Below are 10,049 nucleotides of genomic sequence, written 5' to 3' on the forward strand. Positions count from 1 at the left end.
CATACTCGGATCGCAAGAATAGAATTTCCTCGAGGCTCGTGTCATAGCCTATTTACAACTAAGGCATGCCAAAAAAGAAGGAAGGGTTAAGCTTTACATACCTCGTTCGCTCTCAAAGCTAATCCAAATCAAACCTATGTCTCGGACTCCCCAAGATCTACATAACATCAATAAATACCAATGTTACTATAGGCATTTAGGAGTTCATTTCCAAACTAGCACGTAATTCTACGGAAATTTGGGCAGCACTTCCCCTGTAAATGCACCAACCCCGAGAATTCAACTCGGCCAAATCAACAACAACAACAACAACAATCATTCTAGCAACATCAACAATCGATTCAAAACGTATTCGAACATTAATAATTCTTTCTCACATATTCAATTTCTAATCCGAAACCATTCAAACAATATTCAAGAACTCTTTAAACAATTCACACAATATTTCCAACAATCCAACAAATGCTCCAACTTACCCGAGAATCCTCCTAAACCCGAGAACCACATCCATAACACATTCCTAACTTCCGAATCATGATTTGCACCAACAATCCACACTCTAACAATGTCATTCTCATAAATATAGAAATTACATTAAATGCACATTAACCTCCAAATCAGCCCATACAATTACAACATCAACTTGAGTCATTAAACTCTTATCGTCAACATAGAATTCGTAACGACAACAATCAAAATACTAAATAGAATTGATCCATTCCTTGTCATGTAACATGACCTATATTCGGCCAACACTACATATACACATATTGATGATTCTCATCCATTTCTTCACACTACAACAACCAAACATGATAACTAGAATTACTTCAACACAATATCACATGCACACGGCCACACACCATGCACACGACCTCATCTCCAACATGCCATATTTCATGAATTTCATCCATTTTTGACATACTACAACACACATAAACCTTCCATAACATGTAAAAACAAGATTAAACCTTACCTTTCTTCTTAACTTCCAACTTGGCTAGGGTTAGCAACGGATGAAAATGAACGGTTTGTTGCCCCAAACAACAACTCCACGTTAACAAGGACCCTTCAATTAGTGGGTTTCCTAGGAAGAAATAATTTTGTGATGGCTAATTCTTGGTCTTGAATTTTTGCCCTCTTGGCCGAATGGCCTAGCTTGTTCTTCTCCAAGTTCTTGTTTTTTTTTTCTAAGTGTGGAATGGTAAAAAGATGACTTATTAGTCATCTTTTATGCTCATGCATGAATTACACAAGTGTCCATGGCCCACACATGGGTTGGACCAATTAAATTTGTCCACAAAATGTGTGGGGCCATCTCCCAACCCACACGGCCAACATGGCCAATTTTTCAATAATTGGCAACTTTCCACTAATTCACTTTTAGTCCCAAATTTTCCTAAATGTTCCATGCCAACAAATTCATGAACAACTTATGTCTTAAGACAAAATCGAAGGTCAAAAGTCTCGACTTCGTATCCCGGAATGGTCTTGTCCCTAACTTATCATAGTTAACCCGGATTGTCCCAATGTACGAAATACGGGATATAACAGTCAACGCGTGAAGCAGAGCTCTAATGGAGTTGTCGCCCCAGGTACGTCTGGAAATGATGAAAAGGGCCGGCTATAGCTGACTTCGTATATGAAGCGCTCATATAGCTTTATATAAAATAAAGCAACTCGTTACTCTTTCCTTTCTAATTGCATATGTCAGTCTTTAAAAGTCTCAAAACTTGACAACTTTTACTTCTATGCTAAATTTTGACATGCTTTCACATAATCCAAACGTTAAAACATTTTTTAAGTTTCATATAGCTTTCTTAAATGCTTAAATATTTTACCTAGTACTCTTGTAAAAGAATTATTTTCGTCTCGCTTTAAGGCGTTTAAGAGAGTCGATCATACCAAAAATAGAATGGAGGAGAGTAACATCGCAATGGGCCCGTTTTCAGCCTTGTCATATGCTGATACCACATTCTCCTAGTCTTAACTTTAATTTATATATTGTTATTTTATTATTTATTTCACTCCCTTATATTGAATTCGCGACCGAAATTAAGGTGGGGCACATTTTACTAATCATTTCTTTTCTTTTGTGAGATGTTAAAATTCATGGGGATTGGCTAGAACACACTATGTGAAAAAATAAAGAATAATTGAAGGATAGATTTTTTGGTACATGACGTTTGGAGGTTTAGCGCTCTAGACTACCCTTATTATTCGTAACTCAACATATTGAATATTTTTTTATATTTGAAATTAATTTGATGCTTCTCAAACAAGGTCAGTCTCCTGGTTTTCACAACCTTTACTTCCCTTTGTACGTAGTTGTGCATATAGATTAGCTTCTTCTTTCTTCTTTTTTTTCATTATATTTTTTATGTCACTCGAATGCTTTACATTCTGCTTGGAAATAGGTTAGATCATCCGTGCATTATTCTTCTAATATTCTAATTCTGTTTGTTTGCCTTTTCTTCCATCTTGCTTGTTTGGGAGTAGTTAGTCTATACTTATTTTCCTTTCATGTTAAAGTGTGTTGTTTTCAAAGGTAAAAAATGATATTCATATGGTATGAATGTAACTGTCCTTATTTCGTAGAGTCAAATCCTCTTTGATCAAACGTTCTTTCTTTCTTTTACTTTAAGTATAGATTCAAATATAGTACTTAAATTTTTACTCTTTTCTCTATTCTCTCACCTAGAACAATTAGATAAATAATTAGTTTGCTTAATCACTTGAGTAGTTTGACTAATTCTTCATGCTTTAACGCTTAATCCCACATAGTTTTAAATTCTACCGGGACCCATATTTGTGGACCTCGAAAGGTGCTTAACACCTTCCTTTTGAGGTAATTTGAATCCTTACCCAATCTTTGGTTACGCAGACTAGTTTTAAACAGAGTTATTTGTATTACTTGTAGTAAACAGTGCCCTAACGCACCGTAACTCATTAGGTGGCGACTCTTCTCTTTTAAATCTGCTAAAAGAGTTGTCACGTGTCGAAACTCGTCTTCCACGAGGAAAATGGGGCGTGACACTGGGGTTCCTCCATGTTGAGTCATGTCTTATGGGACCCTCTGAGACTCTGATAAAGAGGAGAAAGGGGCCCTGTGTAAAAAAGGGTAATTTGTTGGGTGAAATGGTGAGGTCTAGGTTGTAAGGGTAGGAATTGCACTTGTTTGGTTCTATGTTTCTTGGCCTACTGTATGCATTCTGCTCTTGGTATTCTAAATATTACAAAGGTCATTTCCATGTTCTGTTGTCTGTGTACTTGGCTTGAAAGATGACAGTTCCTATTTTGAATAACAACTTTAGTCTTGCATATTGATCATGTATGACCCTATTGCTATAATACTTACCCTTCTTCATGCCTATCCACATAGTTATATTGACACTGCCATTTAGGTAAAGAGTGATTGTTTGTTGAGTTTGTTTGAAATAAAAGTCATATCGAAGGTGATTCATATAGTGAATTGATTAGATGACTGTGTCTTTAAGTCTGAGTCTTTGCATATCCCTTCCCTTCATTCCCATTGATTTCATATGCTATTTGAAAGAGTATATGTACTAGTCTGTGTACTGGTCTGAGATTTTCTGATGATATTTAGGTTAAACAACTAGCCTATATGACCTTTGTGGTTTTCTGCTTTGGTTTGATCCATTTTTCTTATTTTTATAATTTGTATGTTGCCTCAGTACCTCAATATAGGATCCTATAATGACATTACTTTTTTTAGATTTTGACTTATTTTGAAGTAGAATACTCATGTCCCGGCCTGAATAAGTGGTAACTGATTTAACGAGTTTAAATGATGTTAGAGTCGCGTGGGCACTTACCTTTCCCTCCTCGGTAGGTGAACCCTCTCATTGAATAACACATCAATTAAATAAAGACGATTCATTTAAACCAATAGATATTTAGAAAAAACCGCGGAGCATCATAACATTTCCCATAAACTCAAGTATTTAAGAGATTACAACATTAAATGATTACAGACTCAATCCAACTTCCCATGACGTGGTGTAGACTAGCACAAGAGCGACTAATGATTTCAGATTACCACTATATTCTAAGACTCAACCTCCGTCCTGGAATGAAATGGGAGGAGGCCTTCTAGAGAGGCACCGCACCTTTCCGCTTCATATCACAATCAACCACCTGAAACAATCTACACCCCAAAAGGGGGGTAGCAAGTGCAATATCAGTACAATCCACGTGTACTGAGTAAGTATCATAGGCCGACAATGGTTAGAAACACATATCAGTAAAAGAATTCACAGATAAACATGATAACAACCCAACTAAGTCATACGGCTATCCACCATGCATCATAACATATATAACCTTTAAATCATTAACTTCACCCCAATAATCACTTGTCAGTCTCACAACAATTTCGCAACTCACTTATCATTAAATCATTCGTTTAAGTCTAGTAGTCAACTCATCATTAACATACCTGTTATCCTACATCACATAGAGACCAAACATATAACTATTCTTACGGACGGTACATAGGATACTTCAACAAGTTCAATCAATAAATCTGGATCCAAGTATACGTCATTACCTAAGTAAAGCATCTAATCCCAAATGTGCCGAGTCTGAATATATCAAGTCCGAATCCAACACCACAAGTACAACACCAAACATCACAAAATCAAATCATAATGTAATGCAATGCAATAGTGTATGAATGCAATGCAATTCTATGCAACTGTTGTGTACACATGTACTCCGGACGGAAATATCGACATCTCGGTAGCACAACCCAAGGTGACTCGCGAAGTCTAAGTGCCACCAGTCCGGGATCTTTGCCAACAGACAGACGGGACTTCAGAGTCCATGTACCTCACGGTTCTGGCACAAACCATGGCAACCGTGTCACTCACCAGATTCCGGGACAACAATCGGATATCGGTCCTCACGTCACTCTCATCCAAACTGAGCCTAGCTCATCACAATGTTTCCTCAAGTACCAACAGTGTATCAACAGTATATCATGAATGGAATGCATGTATCAATATCAATAATCATGCTCAATATCACAAGTACCAACAAAAGGGTACGCCAACAATGTATCAGTGTCACAAGTACCAACAAAGGATACGCCAACAATGTATCAGTGTCACAAGTACCAACAAAGGGGGTACGCCAACAATATTAGGAAAGACTACACAAGTCATGTAGAACTCTATCCTCGCATCAACATCAACCCGTAAGATGCTACAACATCACAACCAAGATGGAATAACGGATTTCAATATTAACTAACAACATGTGGCATCAAGCCAACACAATAGAACAATCAAGTCATAACAAAACAGGGTGGCTAGTTCCCAACACGCAACAGGTTAATCAAATCGATATACATTATTACCACTTCCCTAGATCAGCCTATTAGCTTAGAACAAGTAATGTCACCCTACACTCACAATCATTCGTCACAACTCAATCTAGAACTCAGTCACAATCGTTGGTGCATTTTATCCTTCCATTTATCAACTAAATTCACTATTGGTGGCATAACACAAATAATCACATAGTACGGGAATTCTCATCATTAGACACAGAAAATAGGTATCACCCGCTACTCCTAAGTCACATAAAATCCACCGATTTTCAAGAAAGCCACATCATACATCCTAAATAATCTACAGGCCACAAGCCTGAACACACAATCACACATCAATACCATCCTAAGATTCCATCCCAAATCTCCAATTCCTACACATGCATTCTCCGTTCCTTCAAATACACGAATATGGGAAACTAACCGGAGTCTACCGAAAGGGAAGCCATAACCTACATGGCAGCCGAACAGGTGCCACGAACCCACACGTTGCCTTGTCTTTCAAAGCGTCTCCGAATAGTCAAACTCTATCACATATGAATTCTATGTAAGAAACCATGAATAATGATACCCATATTGGCTACTTTCTATTCAGGTCAATTTCCAACCCTTAATTTAGGAAAAACGGGTCTCAAGGGCAAAACGAGAATTTTATGACCAAAATACCAAATTCAATACCAAAAGGTCAAAACCCATTACTTTATTCATAGGAATACTCAATTAATTCTCAAAATGATCATTATTATGAAAACCTCTAAATTTGGGTCTAAGAACCCTAACTTAATTCATGGAAATCAACTCTAGAATCGAAGATTAATGATTAACAAGCCTAGATATGACATTATCTAGCATGAACCACAACATTTAACCATAAATTAGAAATCCAAATCGTTTTTAAAAGCCATTTATGAAAAACCCCATAAACCTTCTTTTAATCTTAAGCTTCTATGAATTTCTAGCATGGATTCTTACTTAGGAAAGAAAATGGAAGAGATTAGGATTAAGGAACTTACTTCCAAAGGAAATCTGACCATAAACCCCTCAAGCCGCCTCCAAGGTGGTAAGAAAATATAATAGAAGTTATGGGAGGAAGAAGGGTTTTATAAAGTTTTTAAATAGAAAATCTGACCCGTCAGCCACTCTATAGCAACAATCGGCCAGCGGCACCCTTATCGCTCCGGCGGCTAGACCGGTCTTTGCCGCGCAACCCCTCCAGCGGCTCGGCCAGCACTCCAGCGGTTCGACGCGCGCGCTTTGGAGCCAAAGAGGTCACCAGACACCAGATTTTTCTAGGGTCTTCCAAACTTGAAATTGACTCTCAGAACCATCCCGGAACCTTTCGGACACAAACCAAATATGCAGATATACATAAAAACGCACTACGAACGCACTGAGTCCCGAATTCCCATCGAGGCCTCGTTGACCAAGTCAACCCCCGATGCCTCAAAACTAACTTTCCAACCTAGGTCCCAAAATGCACCCGACTGTATTGGGAACCCAAAAAGAATATGCACACAAGCTCTAAATGACCATTCGGACCTCTCGGAATGGACGAATTTTTGAAAAGAGTCTGTTTACTCAAAAGTCAACTTTGAGTCAACTCATTTTTGCTTAAAGCCTAATTTTTCTCGAAAAAATTCTAAAGCCCATAACAATGCCTAGGAAGTCATGCCAACTTTCTCCTTGGGTCAAAATAGTTCTAACGAGACTCAGGAACAGGTCAATAAGGGCAAAAATGAAATAATCACGGTAACGATAAAACGGGTCGTTACATTAGATACCAATTAAACAATCCCTTGTCCTCGAGCCAAGAACGAGAGCAGGACCAACTTACAGTAACCAAGGAAATCATATCACAACAAACACGAAGCTCTTTCAACAAGATGCAAACCCAAACCACAATTTGTTCGCACTCAGCCAAAAGACCCAATTACCATGCCTCCAAAACACACAGCGGATCTCACATAGATAAATCAAATAGCATGACCCTTTAGACATAACTAAACATAAAACATTCCGAACTGGTAAGATATTCTGAGCTAGCTAATCCTTTTGTTTCACCTTTTTTTTTTTCTCAAGTCGTTCCTTGAATCACAATTTCTTAGAAGTACACAATATAAACCGAAACCAGGACTTACTCTTCCCAAAAGAGGATCCTAAATCCTCCAGAAAATTCTAAGTTATTTCATAGAAACTTATCTTCCTCGTGCCCACTTGGTCAGCCTTAAGTCTTCTTAACTCTTCAAATCACTTATCTAGGAATTTACCATCGAGTAGTACCACATAGAGCAAGATCTGCCAACATCTAATGATCAGAACAGAGCCTTATCACAATCCTAGAATCTCTCCAAAGCACAACCATTATCATCACAACCCATTGTACTAACCGAAAGGCTGACTCGGGTGAGATACCATAAGGACTACTAATAACAAACCTCAAAAATCGGGCGTTCCTTATCAAATCCATTAAACTGATTTACTTGGAACCCATAAGTTCCCTTGGAGTTAAAAACTCGATCTAACCATTTCCATTCAAACCATAACAACCCACAATGAACACTCTATTTCAGAATATATCAGCCACCACCCAAATTGATTCCAAGATCCAAGACCCATCACATTCTTACAGCGCATAGCGAACCATAAGTTACCGCTCTCGGCTCTAAAATCTAAAACTTATCCAAATTGTTCTCAAGGTACCGGATAGCTAAATCTTGCGAATGCAATCTCAAATTCCTTAACATTACCCTACTATACGCATACCTGGTACAACCCGAATTTTTGACACTAAGGACATATGTACTCATAAATCAATCTTTTTACTACCAAACTTTCCATTGTAATACCCCAATAACCCATAATACTCCCAAAAGCATCAAAATCTCACAATCCCTTGCGCTAACATGCATAATCACTTCGAACCCATAATATCCGAAGTCATTCCATCAATGTTGTTCATAACACAAAACACTTAGCACAACACGATCCCATCTCGAAAACACTGATAGCCATAACATACTAAGAATTTCTACAAATTCTTTCTCTTAAACAGACATTACTCATTCACTGCAAAGTACTGCGAAACTATCCAAAGGGGTACCACACAAGCCACTTCTGAAAAATCCAACATGTCGGTTATCTGAAATCTCACTTCTCACTCAGCCACAGGTCACAACTTCTTATCACTTACCCATTCTGTAAATTTACTTTCTCAAATCACACAACAATCACAAGCTCGTCTATTCCGTACCACCATTCAAATAGATTCAAGTATTCCCAAGGGCGTACCTAATTTTTGCCACCCTCGACTAACACTAACCAATTCTCGAAGCCGCTAAATCAATTACCGCAAACCATAAGTCTTGCACACTACCGAACCAACCTTGGAGATAGAAACACACCACACACTTTACACATTAGAGTTACCTTTCAAAGCATCGAAGTCTAAACCGACTAACTCTAAATCCAACGAAACACATACTTGGTCTACAATCACCCACTTTCCTCTACCAAGGTTCCTTTATTCCATTCCTTATTTTGAATTCCAAAATGATCCATATAACTCGAATAGGTTTAAGCCTCAGCTCTGATTCACTAAATTAGAACGTCTACGGTAGCGAACCTAAACACACTATAACCATTCGAGGGACTATACCATCGACTCAACCGGATTACAACACACCGATAAATAACAAAACTCACCGAAGCCACACAACAAGTACAAAGGCTCTCGGCCTCGAATCCGATCTTGGACATAACTCCTAACGATTTGCTTGGTTACTAGAATCTCACTCTCGTAACGATCCTGAAACACATTCTCGCATTAAGCATGCCAGATACCAATTACTTCATTCTTAGTGCTCAAGAATTTTTTATCCAATCCTCTTTATCACGACTCAATTCCATGTATACAACAAGTACCAATACCAATCCTCTTAAGAATTCAGATTCTCTATGCTCTCTCACAATATCGTCATGCTCTTATCTACCACACGCAATCACTATACTCCTCGAATCTGGTTGTTGACACCCAATTTCGTCCCTCCTTTATTCCTATTTTTTTTTATTTTTGCGGGCTTTTAAATTTATTGACGAGCTGAATACTTTATTTTCATTACTATTTTTTATTATTATTATTAACATCGTTACTTTCATTACTTTATTACGAATTTTAAATGGTTCGTCATCGTTTCATTTTAGGATTTGTACTTGTTAAATTAATTTTACTTTATTAAATCCTTTACTATTTGTCCTCGCATAATATATATTGTACTAGTTATTGAGTTAAAAGCCAAGAATAATTAAAATGAAGAAGGAATGACCACAGTTTCAACCAATTCACATTTATTTTAAGCGACCATTACCCATTACCCGCTTAAAAAAAACTTCTGATCCATTGACCAAAATTCGTCTGACCCCGCCCATTTATATCTTAAAACCGGTTGAAGCCTAATCTTCAACCTAACGCTGTCTCCTCTCTCTCCTTTCCTCTTTCCACAAAGCTCCATTTTCTCCATCAATGGCAGATTGAAAACGTTCCATTTTCGTGCAACGCTACTGCTCTCTTCTTCTATTTTAAGTGAAAAACCAAGCTTTCTTTCTCTCCCTCTCCATTTTCGGATAAACCTTTCCCCATCTTTAGCCACGAACAGAGTTCATTACACCATTCTGGTACAATAATATCCTCTCTTTCAAC

The sequence above is a fragment of the Lycium ferocissimum genome, chromosome 1 (assembly GCF_029784015.1).
Source record: "Lycium ferocissimum isolate CSIRO_LF1 chromosome 1, AGI_CSIRO_Lferr_CH_V1, whole genome shotgun sequence".
Taxonomy (NCBI): Eukaryota; Viridiplantae; Streptophyta; class Magnoliopsida; order Solanales; family Solanaceae; genus Lycium; species Lycium ferocissimum.